We start from the raw sequence: 19,625 nt of genomic DNA, 5'->3' as shown, positions 1-19,625 counted from the left end.
TAGAGAAGGGAACTCCTTCAATGTCTGGTCAGCAAACCCGCATTTATATCCATACCCACACCAGTTATTCTATTTTAATGTTCATCATGCACCATGTACTAATCCGGTCCACCTAACAGATTTCCTTTTTAAATAAGTATCCTCTCCATTCAATCTCCTCTTTTCTATATGCCCTTTCCATCATTATTTAAATATGTAAAGTCTGTCCTGTGTAAAACAATAAATGACTGGTATTACTTGAACATATTATTCCTTCTAATTTTTTTTTTTTACTTTTCCCTCTTGCAGATAGTATTATTTTAAAAATCTACAGTTACTTTTTCAACTCTTTAACTACCAATAACAGGCAATATTATTTAAAAATATATATTTTTTTAAATCTACAATCACTCTTCCACTGCCAATAATTTTTCAGCCCTCCATAGTCGGGTGTTAATCTCCACCACTTCAAGGAAATTGTCTTCATCAGGGTCACCAAGGACTTCCTTGTTATTAAATATAATGGATCACTGGCAGTTTCATCTTCCTTTAACCAGCAGTAGTATTGCACATTGTTAATTCTCCTTGTTTCTTTAAATTCTGTTTCCTTGGTTTCTATGACAGCATACTTTGACATCCACTTATCAAACTATTTTGTAGGCTTCTCTTATATTAGTCTATCACTCAAATACATATGTTTCTTACTCTGTTATCTTCTTTTATAAAACACTGTTAATAGGAAATCTTATTTATTATTATGGCCTGAATTATCATTTATGATGATTTATTCCAAATCTATTTCTAAATTTCAGAACATCAATTGAAACTTCATCTCTATAATCAATAACCTCTTTTATACCACTATTTGGATGCCCAAACTTCACACATCCATAAAAATAATCATTTAATCCTAGTCTGTTTTCTGTGTTTAAAATACAAGTAGCCCTTGACCTCCTAAAATGATCTTCACTTTTGTTTATTTTTCTTTGAACTTGTCAGAATAATATTTTCTGTTATTTGTTTCTATGCAGAGAAAACCAGAAAATAGATGGTCAAACATGAAAAATCATCCTTCTTTCTTAATTTAGATATGTTGTCATTGGGGTGCATGAGCAGAGATTTTTGCAATTATTATTTCAGAGACCAAACAGAAGGCATGATTTTGGTCCTTACAATCCTTGAACATTATTACTTATTGATTCCAAAATTGCCCTCAATTGTAATACCTACAATACTTCAAAAAGCATTTTCTATTTTTCTGTAGTAAAATCTTTCAGAAAATTTTCCCCTTAATGTTAAACATGATGAGATTCCAACTCAAGCAATTCAAGTAATGGAAAGATTTGGGCCTACACCTCCCACACTAATCAGTCTGATTTAACAAAACATGCATTAAGACCTCATGATGGGTGCAATGCGCACGACCTGGGGAACAGACACGCCTGGAGCTCTGACTTGGGGGGAAAGGGGGTACAGGAGCAACATATGTAACCTGCAATTCTGTATCCCCCATAACAAGATAAAATAAAAAAAAAAAACATGCATTAAGGACCACAGACCCCATAAAATTGAAAATCTTGTGTAAATTGGACAGCTCTGAGTCATTCAGTGTATAAAGGAATAACCTATTTAGTACTCTATTGAGAGAGAAATGACTCTCCAAGATTTGGGAGTAACTTTCCAGCCCATTGTTCTCCACAGTTTTGCTTGTAACTTCTGAGAGGAACTTTACTTTCCATTATTCTCCTGGGATATATCTGTAGAGGGCACTGGGAAGAACTGAGCAGCTTCCTCAGTCTGTTTTTTGCTGATAAAGAGAATGAAATTGTTTCAATATATTATTAATGTGATACTAATAATATTTTAATATAAGCAATATTATATTTAATAGATAACACTTAATAAATAATACAGTATGTCACACAAAGGCACTATAAAACTTTTTATTGATACATAATAGTTATACGTATTTATGGGATACATGCGCTGTTTTTGAATATGCATCCAGTGTGTAGTAATCAAATCAGGATCACCTCAAAAAATTTTCATTTCTTTGTGTTAGAAACATTTCAAAGCTTCTTTTCTAGCTATTTTGAAATATATAATGAATTATTGTTAGTTATGGTCCTTCTACTGTGTTATTAAAGACTAGAACTTATTCTTTCTATCTAGCTGTGTTTTTATACCCATTAACCAACCTCTACTTATTCCCCCTCACCCCTACCCTTCCCTGCCTCTGGTAACTACCATTCTATTATCTACTTCCAGGAGATTATTTTTTTAGCTCCCACATATTAGTGAGAACATGTGATATTTGTCTTTCTGTTCCTAGCTCATTTCACTTAACGTAATTCAAGTTCCATCCATGTTGCTCCAATTGACAAGACTTTATTTTTTATGGCTGAATAATATTCCATTATGTATATATACCACATTTTATTTATCCATTCATCCATTCTGGACATTTAAGTTGATTCCATATCTTGGCTATTATGAATAGTGCTGCAATAAACTTTGGAGTGCACATGTATCTTCAATATACTGATTTTCATTCTTTTGGATATATACCCAGCAGTGGAATTGTTGGGTCACATAGTAGTTCTATTTTTCATTTTTTGAGAAATCTCCATACTGTTTTCCATAGTGGCTGTACTAGTTTATATTCCCTCTAACAGTGTATAAATATTCCCCTTTCTCCATATCCTTGCCAGCACCTGTTATTTTCTGTGTTTTTAATCATAGACATTCTATCTGGGGTGAGATGATATCTCATTGTTGTTTTGATTTACATTTCCCTGATGATTAATGGTGGTGAGCATTTTTTCATACATTTTTTTTTGCCATTTGTATATATTCTTTTGAGAAATGTCTGTTCAGATCATTTGCTCATTTTTTGTTATTATTTGTTTCCTTGCTATTGAGTGCCTTATACATTCTTGTTATTAATCCCTTGTTGGATATATTTACTAAATAATACAGTATGCCACACAATAAAACTTTTCTCTTCCTTTTTATTTTTAATTTTTCTACCCAATTAGTTGTTACTATAAACAGTTTCAGTGGAATGATCCAGTGAAAATCTGATTAAAATAGATTCTTGAGATAGTGGGAGAAGAGGAATAGGACATGGTTAATATAGATAACCTTTTCAGGATATTTCATTGCATAAAGGAACCAAATAAAAGGGGAAATAGCTGGTGAAGAAAGCGGGGGGGGGGTCACTTTTCCCTTGCCTCTATTTTAAGTGGTGGTTCTTGTTGGAGCAATGTGATGCAGGTCACTTTCAGAAAAGGTGGAGAAAGAAACAGGGATGCTACTTTTGATGGACCATGTATTCCACAGAACATAGTGCAATGGCTTTAGGATTGGGAGCTATGGAGGAAACGGGATAAAATAAGAGAAATATAAGCTTTATCTGTATTAATATAATTAATCACAGATAGAGAACAATGTAGTTTTCTAGGGCTTCTTTTTTATTGTTTTTCAATAAATAGAAAAAAAAGACATGGTGATATTAATACAGGAAGAAACAGAGGCAAAAATGAAGTGAAATATATTTCCCATGATTACACAGCTAGTAAGTGGAAGATCCAGATTTTGAACATATTTTATCTGCAATATTACACACTTAACTACTGTACAATACTACCAATATTTAAATGAGGGGGAGTTTATTCAGGCTTTATGTTTTTCTTTAAATATACAATCATTTTTTACCTTCATCATTCATCCCTCTACTTTTAACATCCCTTCCTCTGATCTGTATAGTGTTTGATGTAAGTTTACCTCCTAGATTGAGTTTTATAGAAGCTCCAATATAATCTGAAGGTAAATAGAACCAGAAAGTTTTCTTACATGTGTGATTTTTTTTCTTGTCTTTGTTTTATACATATGCTACAATAGAGGTCTGCCTTCCATAAAGGGCAAAGTCCCTATGAACTTCCCAGTTTTCTGTTACTGTAGTTGCTGCAGGAACCCTAGGGTTTCTCGGTGAAGCTGCTGTCATATTTTCTAAGCCTCAGTGGGAAAGGGATTCTACGTTTAGGACTCACCATCAGCCTCATGGCTCACATTTGTTCCTAGCCCTACATCCTTTAAATGGGGCTTAGTAAGGTCTTACCACAAGATCTCCTACTCATTTCTGAGGATGTTGGTTGTCTCAGAAATAAAGAGTTTTTAGTTAGGTCTAAGAGTGTCTTCATTCAGATTATAATCATGAGGAATAGAATATTTAAAAAAAAATTTTTTTTGGCCTGTGAATAACTCCCCTAATTTTCAGTGGCCCTTGAAGTTTTTGACAAATGTATCATCATGGGCTTTTTACTCATAGTCTTGAAGTTAATAAGTTATAGGAGATGTTGGTAAGGAAAACTGTTAAGATTCCTGTGCTAAGTGCTCATTCAGATTGCCCATTAATGAAAGGGGAATATAATTTGGTTAGCACATGAAAAAAAAAATAAAAACATCAAGGATCTTGTAGACTTCTAGAGAAAATTTTTAAATCAAAAATACTTTGGGAGATCTATTTTATAAATAATTAGTTTTTTGACATTTTACCATTTGTTTTGGATGAGTTATAGCCAGTAGGATGCCATTTGACTAAAATATTGCAATCCTAGTCATATATAGATCTGATAATTTCTCCTTAGTTTCACTTGGTTATTATCTACACATTTATCAGCATCTAATTATGAGAGATAATCTCAATGTAAAAAGCATTATACCCTTTGTAGAGCAGATCTGATGCAACATAATATTTCTTGTCATAGCAAATTAATGTTTATCTCATCCACTTCATTGTAACTGTGGGCCTTCAGCTCTCTTCTGCTTACAGAAAATATCTTTTGTCAATATGATCACAGACAAGTTATGATGCATTACAGAATAAGTAAATTTATTTGGCTACCAGTTTCAAGTGACAAATTCAATTAAAAATGTTTATTCTTGTATGTCACATTTGCTACTTATGCTGTCTTCTTTCAAACTAGTTTTCCTTGTAAAATCTTATCAACAAAAGGAAATTCATTCAAATACTGCATAAGGCTATTACAAAAATAAAGTATATTTTTGTTTTCTTTGCTTTACTAAACTTATGGCAGAAAACATTTAACAAATTTTGTATGATTATACAATTACCTATTGGCAAAGAATTATAAGAGAAAAATATCTTCTAATAGCATGTGATACAAGTCAGATAAAAATGTTTGACACACCAATATATTATGAAGTTTATTCATAGAAGAAATTAAATTAATTTTTAAAATATCAACTTATAAAATAGTGATGAATCCAACCCTTTGTGCAATTTTGTTTCTAAATTAATTTTCCATCTCATCTACTAATGAAATGACACATGAAAACAGTTGCTAATTTCTGTGTGACCACATTAAGCAGAGAGTGCACATTCAGAGCCAACTTCATTGATATTACTCTAAGGTTAAGTTTATCTGAATGCCAGGAAAAGGAAAGAAAAAAAAAATGTAGCATAAATGATGGGTCTCATTTTCCCGTGAATAATGAGCACTTAACCCAGTGAACTATAATTAAACATTTTAATATTCTTTACCTTGTTCTCTTCTTTACTCCCAGCCCAGAACTGATGCTTGCTAGAGACAACTAGAAAACTTACATCAATTATAACCTTCTTTGAATTTAAATTAAGACTGTTATATTGCTTTCTTTTTTCCCCTGTGGAAATCTGTACCAATGTATTCTAATTTTCTTTATATTCCTAGATAAAATTTATTTTAGCAAGAAAAATAAACCTGAGAAAATAACACTAAAATTGAGTCATTTCATTACTTGTATTTCTACATTCTAGCAATATTAATGAATTATTGTGAATATTTCTAGAGTCAAGAATATTTTATATTTTAATTTTGCTGCATATTTATTTTTCATTCCCTTAAAACTCTTTATTGTCAAAGTACAATGTTGTACTACTTATTTGTATATTGTGAACCCAAACAAGCAATAAAATATCTTGACTAAAAAAGAAGTTGTATGACTTCTTCAAATTTAAACCACATAAACTACCAATTAGAGTTTGTGTTCAAGAGAGAGTACATAAAAATTGTAGCCAGTTAAAAAATCTGCTACTTTTATAGTAAATTAGGTTTAATATTGTTCTAAAATATATATGTCAGTTCTTAAATTGTTCCTCCCAATATCTATGTGTTTCATAGTATTTGTTTTCCAGAAGATTATTTGTGGAGTTTGTTTTTCCACCTCTTGGCTTGTCAAATAGAAAAACAGATACTAATACATTATAAAAGGAAAACATTCACTAACTAAGCTCAAATTTATAGGAACACTTGATCAGGATCAATTTTCTTATAAATAGGAAAACACACAGTAAACCCATGAAAGGGAAAATGTATTCAAATATCTTTAGAGTCTTCCTGGGACACTATTGCATACAAAGTTAGTTGTATTCTATTGTCCTCTATGAAATATTCTCAGCAATCTCATATGTATTGGCTTAAATATTTCTAAACTTTTTCACAATAAAATGATCTACTTATATCTCCTTGTGTATAAACAATGTGAGTTTTGTTATCAAGAAATACCCATTGAGAGCATCACTGAGCAATGTACTATATTAATTTTCAATGAAGGGAGGATGCATAGACCTTGCCCAATTCATTTTGTATTTGCTCATTCTCATCTGTCTAAAAAGAGTTTCCAGAAATCTTTGGGAACCCACAAGAGTACGTGTGTCACAAGGATTTATAAATGCCCAAGTCTTTCTGGTGGGAGATTTTTTCTTCAAAGGAATAGGTTGAATGAATTTGTTGAGTAGTCCATGGCCAGAGTATAACTCTGGGCAGCATGACTATTATCAAAATGTGACCCTCACAAAATAGCATCATAAATATTCTTTATCTTCCTTTGTTCATTATTCTTTTCCTTTAACTTTCTTTTTCTTGCCTTGTCATATGTGTAGTAAGATGCCTTGCCTCCTGAATGGTAAAGCCAGGACTTCTCTGTCTCTTTAGGTCTGCTTAGCATACATTAATGTTGTAGCTCGCTGAGGTCTGCCTATGGACAATGCTAAATAGCTAAATGCTTCCTCTCTTTGGTGAAGCCCAGGTAATCAAGAGACTTCAATGTTTTTTTTTTTTTCTTTTAACCCCTGATAACTGCACAGTATTTATTTTTTTTTCTTTGTCAATGGTTTTTGAAACATAAAAATACTTAAGTTTTCTTTGTTGTCTCATATATATTTATATATATGAACCTTTGAAAATAATGGGCTGTGGAATGAGTGAGAAAGATTAAGGATGCTAGATGTTAACCAAGTATTATCCTTTCAAAAATAACCAATAGGACCTTAGGTGCTGTCTTAATCTGCTAGGGCTGCTGTTATAAAATAATACAGCCTGGGTGACTTGAACAATGAAGATTTATTTTCTCAAAGTTCCAGAAGATGGAAATTCAAGATCATGGTGTCATCATGGGCAGTTTCTGACGAGGAACCTCTTCCTGGCTTGCAAATGGCTGGCTGCCTTCTGGCAATGTCGTCACATATTTTTAAGTGGTGTTTTCTCTTCTAAGAACACTAATCATATCAGATCAGGGACCCGCCTTTAGATCTCTTTTAACCTTAATTACTGCCTTGGCGATAGCTACACTGGGGACTAGGGCTTCAATATGAATTTTGGAGGAACACATTTAGTCCATAACAGGCACTATTGCATTTGTGATAGGAGGAGAAAGTATATAAAATGTTTTCAAAATTCTACCACTCCTTAAGAAATGAAGCAGAAATATATCTTGCTGTGGTAAAAAAGAGCATACATTTCAGTCAATGTTTTGTTGAATAAAGATGAGAAAGGGTTATAGGGTGAGAAAAGGGACAAATGGATTAAAGAGAATAACACTCAGTTAATTAGACTATTGTCTTTAATACTAAATATATACTGAAAAACAAAATCAGAACTGAAAGTTTACAAGTGATCTAATCTTTCTGTCTTATATGAGCAAGTCTTAATAAAGGGTTTTTCCCCCAACAATTTCCAACCTACTTTCACATTGAACTGCAAATTGCTGCTTATGCTTTTCTCAGACTGCTCAAAGTTTGAATTTCTGTCAGAGCTGCCAAGGATAGCCAAAGCCTGAACAGAGCAGATCAGCACTGTCAGTTCACCGTGTCCATGTTATGAGGAATTGGCCTTAATGAGGAATGACTTTTTGAGGGAGGGGACCCAGATGGATGAGGAGACAGCTTGTGAGTGCTCCCCTTGAAGGGGAGATTGATGCTTAGTTGTGTGTAAAGTAGAATTTTTAAAAGTCAAATATGGCATAGGATATAAAGTATCAGAGTGCAGAACGTCCTTGACATTTACTGACAGAAGATTGTGTTTAATCTAAATGATAAAAACTTGTCATTGACGGAATTTCAGGAAGAAAAATAATTGGGCCAATACAATAAGCATAAAATGTAATTGTGAATAGAATTAAGGGCGAATGGTAGACAGAAATGGCCAGACAAGGGGAATTTGGCAAGGATGCTATAATGAGTGCTTTACTGATGATAAGAAAAGAAAAGGAAAAGTTATGATATGTGAAACGAAAACAATGGGATTTAGAAAATAAAAGGAGTTTAAGTTGAAATTAGTAAACTGATAATGATAATATTGGTAACAAGGATAAAATTAGTCAATAAAGAGGTTTCAGGAAGAAAGACAAGAAGATGCATGCATTTTCCATTTAATTTGGAGTATTGGAAGAAAGGTTTAGAAAGGAGGTTACATCAGAAAAGAAAATCAGTTTTATTTGGGATTTACTAACACAGAAATACTATGACATATTAATAGTGCTATCATAGATTTGTTTTGTGAATATAGAAATCAGTTTTATGTATTTGAATATCTTATTGCAGACATGTTATTTCAGATTATTCTAGCTAGAATTATTTTAATGGTTTTATGCATTCAAGAATCTACTGCAAAGTCTACCTGATAGAATCTACTAATATCAGCTATTGATATGAACAATAGAAATCAGACCATAGAGATTAAAACAGAAGTGTTTTTGACATATAATCTGTAACATTCCAAGAACTTTAATTTGTATGGCATAAATTTATTTTGCCTTATTAATATCAGGTTAGAGTATTAGAATGTGAAGGTTGTTGCAATAACAATGTCCTTTCCCCCCTTTAAGGGAGCAAATAACTTGTTTCCTAATTCTACCATTTGTATATACTACTTTGGACACGGTCTTTTCACAGGAATTTGTCTCCCTACTATGTGATAGGTTTCCTTGCACCCCGATGCTCACTCAAAGTAATGCTCCAGCTGTCTTAGAATATTTCCCTTATGTAAAACACTGTTATGTAAGTATGTTGATGGTATTCCAATTTGAACTTAATGTGCATTCACTGCTGGAATTAAAACTTTTCTAAAATATACCTAGAAAGCCTGTATAGCAAATTAAAGTCTAAGAAACTTCCTGAGAATGAAACTTCTCATCCTAAAGGATAACAGAGTCAGGTAGATAATATTAGTCCAAAAGAAAGGCCTAAATCATACCAGAGAAGCCAAATTCTCTTGATATTTTTGTTTGCTCTACTCCAACTCTCTGCATTCTTTGTCTTAGGTAACTACCAATCTGCTTACCCTCACAGTAGATTACATTTGCCCTTTCTAGAGTTTATTCAGTACACTCTTTCTGTCTGGCTGCTTTCACTTAACCTGTTTTCTTTATCATTCTTTTGTTTTTGCTGAGTATTATCCTCTCACTTTTACTCATCTGGTGATGGAAACATGGATTATTTTTCTGGTTTATATTTTAAACTGGGTATGAATATCTGTGTACAAATCTTTTTGTTAATCTATTTTTTTTTTTTGCTTGGGTAAATACTTAGGAATGGAATTGCTCTGTCATATGGTAAGTATACCTCCAATTTTATAAGAAACAGTCAAATTGTTTACCAAGTCATTTCTACTTTTCATTAACATTTGATATTGTCAATCTTTTAAAATTTAGCCATCCTATGGGTATGTATGATATTTCATTGTGATTTTAATTTGTTTTCCAAATGACAAATGATGTTGACTATCTTTTTCACAAGTTTACTTGTCATCTCTATTCCTTTTCTTGGTACAGTGAGTATTCAAAACTTTTGCCTATTTTAAAATTTAGTTTGTTTTCTCTTTAAGTTTTTGTTTTTTTTTTAATTTTTAATATAATTTTTTAATTGACAAATAATATTGTACATATTTGTGGGATAGATAATGGTGTTTTGATACATGAAATGTATGGTGATCAGATCAGGGAAGTTAGTACATCCATCACCTCAAACATTTACATTTTCTTCATTAAGTTTTAAGTGTTCTCTATATCAAATATATGATTTGCAAATATTCCTCCTTTTTTGTGGCTTGTCTTTTAGTTCTCTCAACATATCTCTTATATATATATATATAATATTTGTACATATTTATGGGGTACATATGATATTTTGTTACATGCATAGAATGTATAATGATTAAGTCAGGGTATTAAAGTATCACCTTAAGTATTTATCATTTCTATGTGTTGGAAATACTTCAAATCTTCTCTTCAAGCTATTTTGAAATACGTAATACATTGTTTTAACTATAGTCAACTTACTCAACTATCAGACATAACAACTTATTCCTTCTAACTGTATCATTGTACTCATTAACCAACCTCTCTTTATCTCCCCTACACGCCATTCCCAGTCACTGATATCCATCATTCTACTCTCTACCTCTGTGAGATCAACATTTTTAGCTTCCACGTATGGGTGAGAACATACAATATTTGTCTTTCTGTGCCTGGCTTATATCACCCAATATAATGACCTGCAGCTCGAACCATGTTGCTACAAAAGACATGATTTCACTTATTTTTTTGTTTTTTTTTATGGCTGGATAATATTCCATTGTGTATACATACCATGTTTTCTTTTATATATATATATATATATTTCAGCATATTGTGGTGGTACAAAAGTTTAGGTTATGTATATTGCCCTTAACCCCCACCCGGAATCAGAACTTCAAGCGTATCCATCCCCTAGACGGTGTACATCACACTCATTATGTATGTATACACCCATCCCTCCCCCACCCACATGTGCCCGATACCAGATTAAGGTTATTCCTAAATGTGCTTTTAGGTGATGATCAGTGAAACCAATTTGATAGTGAGTACATGTGGTGCTAATTTCTCCATTCTTGGGATACTTCACTTAGTAGAATGAGTTCTAGCTCTATCCAGGAAAATATAAGAGGTGCTATATCATCATTGTTTCTTTCTTTTTCTTCTTTTCTTTCCTTTTTTTTTTTTTTTTGAGACAGAGTCTCACTCTGTTGCCCAGGCTAGAGTGCCGTGGCATCAGCCTAGCTCACAGCAACCTCAAACTCCTGGGCTCAAGCAATCCTCCAGCCTCAGCCTCCCTAGTAGCTGGGACTACAGGCATGCACCACCATGCCCGGCTAATTTTTCTATATATATTTTTAACTGTCCATATAATTTCTTTCTACTTTTAGTAGAGACAGGGTCTCACTCTTGCTCAGGCTGGTCTCAAACTCCTGACTCAAACAATCCACCCGCCTCAGCCTCCCAAAGTGCTAGGATTACAGGTGTGAGCCACCACGCCCAGCCACCATTGTTTCTCATAGCTAAATAGTACTCCATGCTATATATATATATATATACCACATTTTATTAATCCACTCATGTATTGTTGGGAACTTGGGTTGTTTTTACATCTTTGCAATTGTGAATTGTGCTGCTATAAACATTCATGTGCAGATGTCGTTTTTATAGAATGTCTTTTGTTCTTTTGGGTAGATGCCCAATAATGGGATTGTTGGATCAAATGGTAGGTCTACTTGAATCTGTTTAAGGTATCTCCATATTGCTTTCCACAGAGGTTGCACTAGTTTGCAGTCCCACCAGCAGTGTATGAGTGTTCCTGTCTCTCCGCATCCACGCCAACATTTATTGTTATGAGACTTTTTGATAAAAGCCATTCTCAATGGAGTTAGGTGATATCTCATTGTGGTTTTGATTTGCATTTCCCTGATGATTAGAGATGTTGAGCATTTTTTCATATGTTTCTTGGCCATTCTTCTGTCTTCTTTTGAAAAATTTCTATTCATGTCCTTTGCCCAATTTTTGATAGGGTTGTTTGTTTTTTTCTTGCTGATTTTCCTGAGTTCTAAATAGATTCTAGTTATTAGCCCTTTATCAGATGTGTAGCATGTGAAAATTTTTTCCCATTCTGTAGATTGTCTGTTTGCTCTTGTGGCAGTTTCTTTGGCTGTGCAGAAGCTTTTTAATTTAATGAGGTCCCATTTATTGATTTTTTTTCTGTTTCTGTGATTGCCTTTGGGGTCTTCTTCATAAATTCTTTGCCTAGGCCAATGTCTATAAGAGTTTTTCCCATATTTTCTTCTAGAATTCTAATAGTTTCACACCTTAGGTTTAAGTCTGTTATCCACCATGATTTGATTTTTGTGAGAGATGAAAGGTGTGGGTCTTGTTTCAGTCTTCTACATGTGGCTATACAGTTTTCCCAGCACCATTTATTGAATAAGGAATCTTTTCCCCAGTGTATATTTTTGTCTGCTTTGTCAAAGATTAGATGGCTATATGAGGATGGTTTATATCTGGATTCTCATTTCTGTTCCACTGGTCTGTGTCCCTGTTCTTGTGCCAGTACCAAGCTGATTTAATAACCACAGCCTTGTAGTATAGTTTGAAGTCTGGTAAATTAATACCTCCTATTTTGTTCATGTTGCCTAAAAGTGCTTTTGCCAAATGGGGTCTTCTCTGGTTCCATACAAAGTGTAAAATTATTTTTTCTATATCTGTGGAAAATTATGTTGGTAATTTAATAGGGATTGCGTTGAATCTGTAGATCACTTTGGGCAGTATAGACATTTTAGCAATGTTGTTTCTTCTGATCCAGGAGCATGGTATGGTTTCCACCTGTTTACGTGCTCTGCAGTTTCCTTCCTGTTTCATAGTTCTCCCTGTAGAGGTTTTTTACCTCCTTAGTTAAATGTATTCCTAGGTACTTTATTTTTCTTGTTGCTGTTGTAAAGGTTATTGAGTCTTTGATTTGGTTCTCAGTTTGACTGTTATTGGCATATATGAATGCCTCTGATTTGTGTGTATTGATTTTATATCCTGAGACTTTACTGAATGCATTTATCAGTTCCAGGAGTCTCTTGAATCCTTGGGGTTTTCTAGATATTATATCATATTATCAGCAAAGAGTGAAAGTTTGATCTCTTCTGTCCCTATTTGGACACACGTGATTCTGCTCTCTTGCCTGATTGCTCTGGCAAGGACTTCCAGCACTATGTTGAATAGCAGTGGGGACAGTGGGCAACCTTGTCTGGTTCCAGTTCTAAGTGGGAATGCTTTCAATTTTTCCCCATTCAGTATGATTTTGGCTGTGGGATTGTCGTATATGGCTTGTATTATTTTTAGGTAAGCCTGGTCTATGCCTATTTTGTTAAGCATTCTTATCATAAAAGGGTGTTGAATTTTGTCTAATGCTTTTTCTGTGTCTATTGAGAGGATCCTATGGACTTTGTTTTTGGTTCTATTTATGTGGTGAATTAGATTTATAGATTTGCGTATGTTGCCTGTATCTCTGGGATGAAGCCCACTTGGTTGTGATGGATTACTTTCTTGATAAGCACCTGGATTTGATTTGCTAGGCTTTTATTGAGACTTTTTACATCTATATTCATAAGGGATATTGGTCTGTAGTTTTCTTTTTTTGTTACATCCTTTCCTGATTTTGGTATCAGGGTTATGTTGGCTTCATAAAATGTGTTGGGGAGGATTCCATCCTTCTCAGTATTGTGGAATAACTTTTGCAGGATAGGCACCAGTTCTTTGTAGGTGTGGTAAAATTTGAGTGTGAAACCATCTGGTCCGGGCTTTTCTTCTTGGTAAAGTTTTTTATTGCTACTTTGATTTCAGTTCTTGATATTGGTCTGTTCAGGAATTCTATTTCTTCCTGGTGAAGCCTAGGGAGGCTGTATGTTTCCAAAAATTTGTCCATTTCCTCTACATTTTCCAGTTTGTGTGCATAAAGGTTTTTGTAGAATTCATAGATGATATCTTGTATCTCCATGGTATCAGTTGTAGTTTCTCCTTTAATGTCCATGATAGAGCTTATTAGAGATTTTTCTTTTCTGCTCTTAGTCTAGGCAAAGGTGTATCAATTTTGTTTATCTTTTCAAAGAACCAACATTTTGTTTTATTAATCTCCTGTATAGTTTTCTTATTGTCAATTTCATTTAGTTCTTATTTGAGCTTATTAATTTAGCTCCTTCTGCTGGGTTTCCAGTCAGTCTGTTGTTCTTTTTCCAGCTCTTTGAGTCTATTCATTAGGTTGTCTATTTGTAAATTTTCTGTCTTTTGGATATAGGCATTTATGGAAATAAACTTTCCTCTCAGGACTGGTTTAGCTGTGACCTACAGAATTTGATAACCTGTGTCTCCTTTGTTATTTAGTTCAAAGAATCTTTTGATTTCTGTCTTGATTTTCTCATTTATAAAATAATCATTCAGAAGAAGGTTGTTTAGCTTCCACGACTTTGAGTAGAAATGAGAATTTCTGTTAGGGTTAATTTCTACTTTTATTCCACTGTGATCTGAGAAGATGCATGGTATAATTTCTATTTTTTTTTTTAATTTTTAAGACATGCTTTATGTCCCAGGATATGGTCAATCTTAGAGAATGTCCCATGAGCTGATGAGAAGAATGTATATTCAGTGGATTTTGGATAGAATGTCTTGTAAATGTCAGTCAGTCCCATTTGTTCTAGCATTCTGTTTAAGTCCATTATTTCTTTGTTTATTTTCTGTTTGGAGGATCTGTCCTGTGCTGTCAGGGGGGTGTTGAAGTCTCCAGCTATTATGGTGTTGCTGTTTATCATTTGCTTTAAATCAAGTAGGGTTTGCTTTATGAATCTGGGTGCACCTAAATTGGGTGCATGCGTATCAAATATAGTTATGTCTTCTTGTTCAACTATACTCTTCACCATTACATAGTGACCATCTTTGTCTTTCAATACTTTTGTTGATTTAAAAACTAATTTATCTGAAATTAAAACCACCATGCCAGCCTTCTTTTCGCTTCTGTTTGCTTGAAAAATCGATTTCCCCCCTTTATTTTCAGTCTAAAAGCATTTTTGCAGGTTAGATGAGTTTCCTGGAGAGAACAGATATATGGCTTGTATTTTTTTATCCATTGAGCTTGCCTGTGTCTCTTGAGTGGGGAGTTCAAGCCATTCACATTTGTTGAGAGAACTGATAGGTGGGGCAGATTTGTGTTCATCCTGTTGGGTAGAACTTCATTGCTGTTTTCTCTCTTGAGCCATTGTGGTATCTGGCCTTTGATCTTTAGCTTTTGAGTAGTTTACATTCATGAGTGTTTCTTGTGCTTGTCCATGTGCAACTTTGTTTTGAGTACTTCTTGGAGGGCTTGTCTTGTCTTGGTGAATTCTGTCAGTCTTTGTGTATCTGAGAATGTTTTAATTTCTCCTTCATATACAAAACTTAGCTTTGCTGGTACAAGATTCTAGGCTGGGCATTATTCTGTTTCAGGAGAGTGAGAATGGGGCCCCAGTCACTTCTTGCTTGTAAGATTTCAGCTGAGAAATCTGGCATTATTCAGATGGGATTTCCTTTGTATGTTACTTGTTTCTTTCACCTTACAGCTCAAAGAAGGGCCTCATTAGTGGATATTTTGGTCAGTCTGATGACTGCATGATGTGGTATCTTCCTATTTTTCCTATTTGCAATGAATCTCCCAGGGATCCTTTGGGCTTCTTGTACCTGTATATCTAGATTTTTAGGGACTCCTGGGAAATTTTCATCAATTATATCTTCAAATAGTTTATCCAACCCTTGTGTATTATCTTCTTCACCCTCAGGAATGCCCATAACTCTCACATAGGCTTCTTCTCATAATCCCACATTTCTTGCAGACTTTGGTCTTTTCTCTTATTTCTTTGCTCTAGTTCTGTGACTGACTTATTTAATTAAAAGGTGTTATCTTCAGTCTCTGAGATTCTTTCTTCTGTTTGCTCTCCCCTGCTCTTGAGGCTTTCCACTGTGTTTTGTAGTTCCCTGAATAAATTCTTCATTTCCAGGAGTTTGGTTTGATTTTTCTTTAATATTTTAATTTCTTTAGTGAATTTTTCTTCCAAGTCCTGGATTTTTTTGTGTGTGTGTGTGGTTTCTTTGTGTTGGTTATCCATTTTTTCTTGCATATCATTGAGTTTTCTTACAATCCATGTTTGAAATTATTCTTCTGTCATTTTAGTGTTCTGAATTTGGTTAATGTCCATTGCTAGAGAGCTGGTGTTCCTCTTTGGGGGTGTGTTTTCCATTTGATTCTTCATACTTCCAGAGTTCTTTCACTGAGTCCTTCCAATGTGGATCGATGGTTGCTTCCCACCTTTCAGTTTTCATTTGGAAAGTAACATGCTGTGTGCAGGCTCTGTTCCAGTAGATGCTGAAGGGCAAGGCGGTTTGCCACTGCTGCCTAAGATCCTGGATGTGTGTGTTTCTACGCTTGCTTCCCCTGTTACTAGAGGGAGCCACTTATGTGTTGTTCAGTGTTCTTCTACCACAGTTAGGGAGCTGCTCCCAGGGGGAGGGGTTACTTGGGGAGCCTGTTTTGGCCTCTTGCCAGGGTTTTTGTTCCCTGGCTGTGGATCCCACTGTTGGCAGCCAACCCGAGGCAAGAGTCCAGCCCCAGGGTTTTGATCCGACCAGATGATCAAATCCAGTCTGATGAGTAAAGTCACTGGGCTGTCAGCTTTTAATCTGTGCTAGAGCCTCATGGAGTCATGCTAGTTACAGAGAGAGAGTGTGTTTTTTTTTTTTTTTTTTTTTTTTTTGTCTCCCTTCCTCTAGAAGTGGTGCCTACCACTTTTGGGGTGAAAGATGCTGGCTAGGGGAAGGGGGTGGTGCAAATCCCACAGGTGATAGCCTCCCCCACCTCAGTGCCTGCAAGACCCGGGTGCTAGTCTCTCACAACTGGGGAAGCACTCAGAGTTCACACATCAAAACGAATCTGGCTAGTTGACCCTAGGTCGTGTAAGGGTGGAGCTCGTGGGAGAGTTCCCAGGCTGGGGGAAGGGAGCCACCTGACACCGACACCATATCACACTACAGCGGCTGGGTTGTAGATCCCAAAAAACAGCGACTGCCTGCCTGCAGAGTGCTAGCACTGGGGGCAACTGTTCAGGGATTGGCAGGTGCCCAGTCAGGGGGCTGAGTCATCAGAATGCCCCCTAGTCTCTTTCATGTGACCCTCCCACAATCTCACTCCTGTTCAGCAGGAGCTCTCACTCTTTCTGATCCAACCTGAGTGGGCCTATTAGTCCGCGGTGGTTTCCACGTTAGGGTCCCCTATTTAGTGTTCACCTCCATCGATTTGGACTCACTGAATTGTAGAGTCAATTTACCTGTCTTGTAACTGCCTCTAGCAGTAGCCCAGACCAGTCCCTCTGCCACCCAGCGAAGTCCCGGCACAGAGCTTGGGGAGTTCAAGATGCTTCCTGCTAATGTCTCCTCTCCACAGAGCCCCATGTCTCCCATGGTGATTTTGCACTGACTTCAGGCAGATCCCTGTCTGAGTGGGTTTGGAGGCCAGTGGGGAAGCAAGACATTCTCCTGTGAAACTGATCCCACCTTACTTGCTGGCGAGGCAGGCACAGCCGTCCCACACTCTACTTTCTAATGTTTGTCTCACACTCTCCAGATTTTCGCGAACTTATCTCCCATTCACCTTTTCTTTTTCCTGTTTTGTTTTTTTTTGTGTGTCCCACACTGATTCTCCATCGATTCACAATGCTGTTTTTGTTGGGGAGCAATCCACTCATTTGTAGCAAAATGAGATCTATGTCTCCCTCTGTGGGAGCAGGAATCTAAGAGGTTCCCTCCACTCCACCATCTTTTGTCTATCCATACCACATTTTCTTTATGCATTCGTCTGTTGATGGACACTAAGGCTGATTTGATATCTTTGCTTCTGTGAATAGTGCTGCAACAAACAGAGGGGTGCAGGTATCTCTTTGATATACTGATTTATTTTCCTTTGGATAAATACCCAGTAATGGAATTGCTAGATCATATTGTGGTTCTATTTTTAGCTTTCTTTTTTTTTTTTTTTTAGAATCCTCGTACTGTTTTCCATAGTGGCTATACTAATTTACATTCCTACCAACAGTAAGAGTTCTCTTTTCTCCAAATCCTTGCCAACATCTTCTGACTGGAATAAGATGATATCTCATTGTGGTTTTGATTTGTATTTCCTTGATAATTAGTGATGAGCATTTTTTCATATACCTGTTGGCCATTTGCTATCTTCTTTTCAGAAATGTCTATTTATGTCATTTATAATGAGATTATTTCATTTTTCATGTTGAGTTGTGAGTCCCCTATATATTCTGAACATCAGTCCCTTGTTGGATGAACAGTTTGAAAATATTTTCTCCAATTCAATATGTTGTCTCTTTACTCTGTTGATTATTTCCTTTGCCAAGAGGGAACTTATAATTCTCAATTTTAATATTACAGCTCATAGCACCTGTGCTACCCAGCACTGATTTACCTTTAATTACTATCTCTTGGTTGCTCAATCTTATAAAAGAAAATTCCTAAGAAAAAAAAAAGGAAAACATAAAATCTCCAACATTAGTAAGAACATAGAGAACAGAGACTCTCTTACAAGAATAATGCAGCATTTAAATGACTTCAAACATAATAAGATAATTTGGGCAATTGATCCAAAAATCTAGATATATACCACTGATCCCCTTCACTCATGAGTTTCCTGCAGTGTCTATACTAATTCAATTAGGAAAGGAAGCAAGAACAAAGGCAGCATCACTGAACTATATAATGCACAATAAGTGCATTAAGAGTACTATTATAAATTATTTCAAATAACTTAAACTCACAGTCTACTCTTATGGTGCACATGCAACTATGCCATTTTATTCTCCAATCTTATTTAATGAAACCTCGAAGATGAAATTTTATAATCAAAACTTGAGAGCATGATCAAATAATAATTATCCTTTCAAGTTGAGTGAAATTGAGGAAGGGATAGGAAGTACCAAATAAAATCATGTCTCCCATATCCCATGTCCAGCACATTTCTTCACATTGCCATTCTCCTAAGTAATGCAAAAGTAGATATTGTTTTACAATGCATATGTTTGTTATTTTTTCTGTCATTTTTCTATCAAGGGCCATGCTGAAATTTACTCATATTTGAGGTTTAAATTTTTAAGCAACACAGAAAAATAGTAATCAAGTGTTTGAAGTTTGTCTGACTCAGCCATAGCTCATCATGGTGTATTTGAAATAAGAAAATGTGAATTTTTCTGTTTGATTTGGTAGTGCGAGTAGATATAGCACCCTCAAAAGAGTCTCTAAAAAATTCACAAATATTTCCAATTTAGAAACTTCACAAATAACAATGCCTCCATTTATTGGATGCTTACTCACTGTGGGCTAAGAAATGCTAGCCAACATACTTGTATTATTCCATGGCATTTTCACAAAACAACATAATGAGATAGGTATTATTTACAGATACAGAAATGGAGTTTTAGAGCAGG

Source organism: Eulemur rufifrons, chromosome 15 (assembly GCF_041146395.1).
Source record: "Eulemur rufifrons isolate Redbay chromosome 15, OSU_ERuf_1, whole genome shotgun sequence".
Taxonomy (NCBI): Eukaryota; Metazoa; Chordata; class Mammalia; order Primates; family Lemuridae; genus Eulemur; species Eulemur rufifrons.
Note: the sequence above shows the minus strand (reverse complement) of the source record.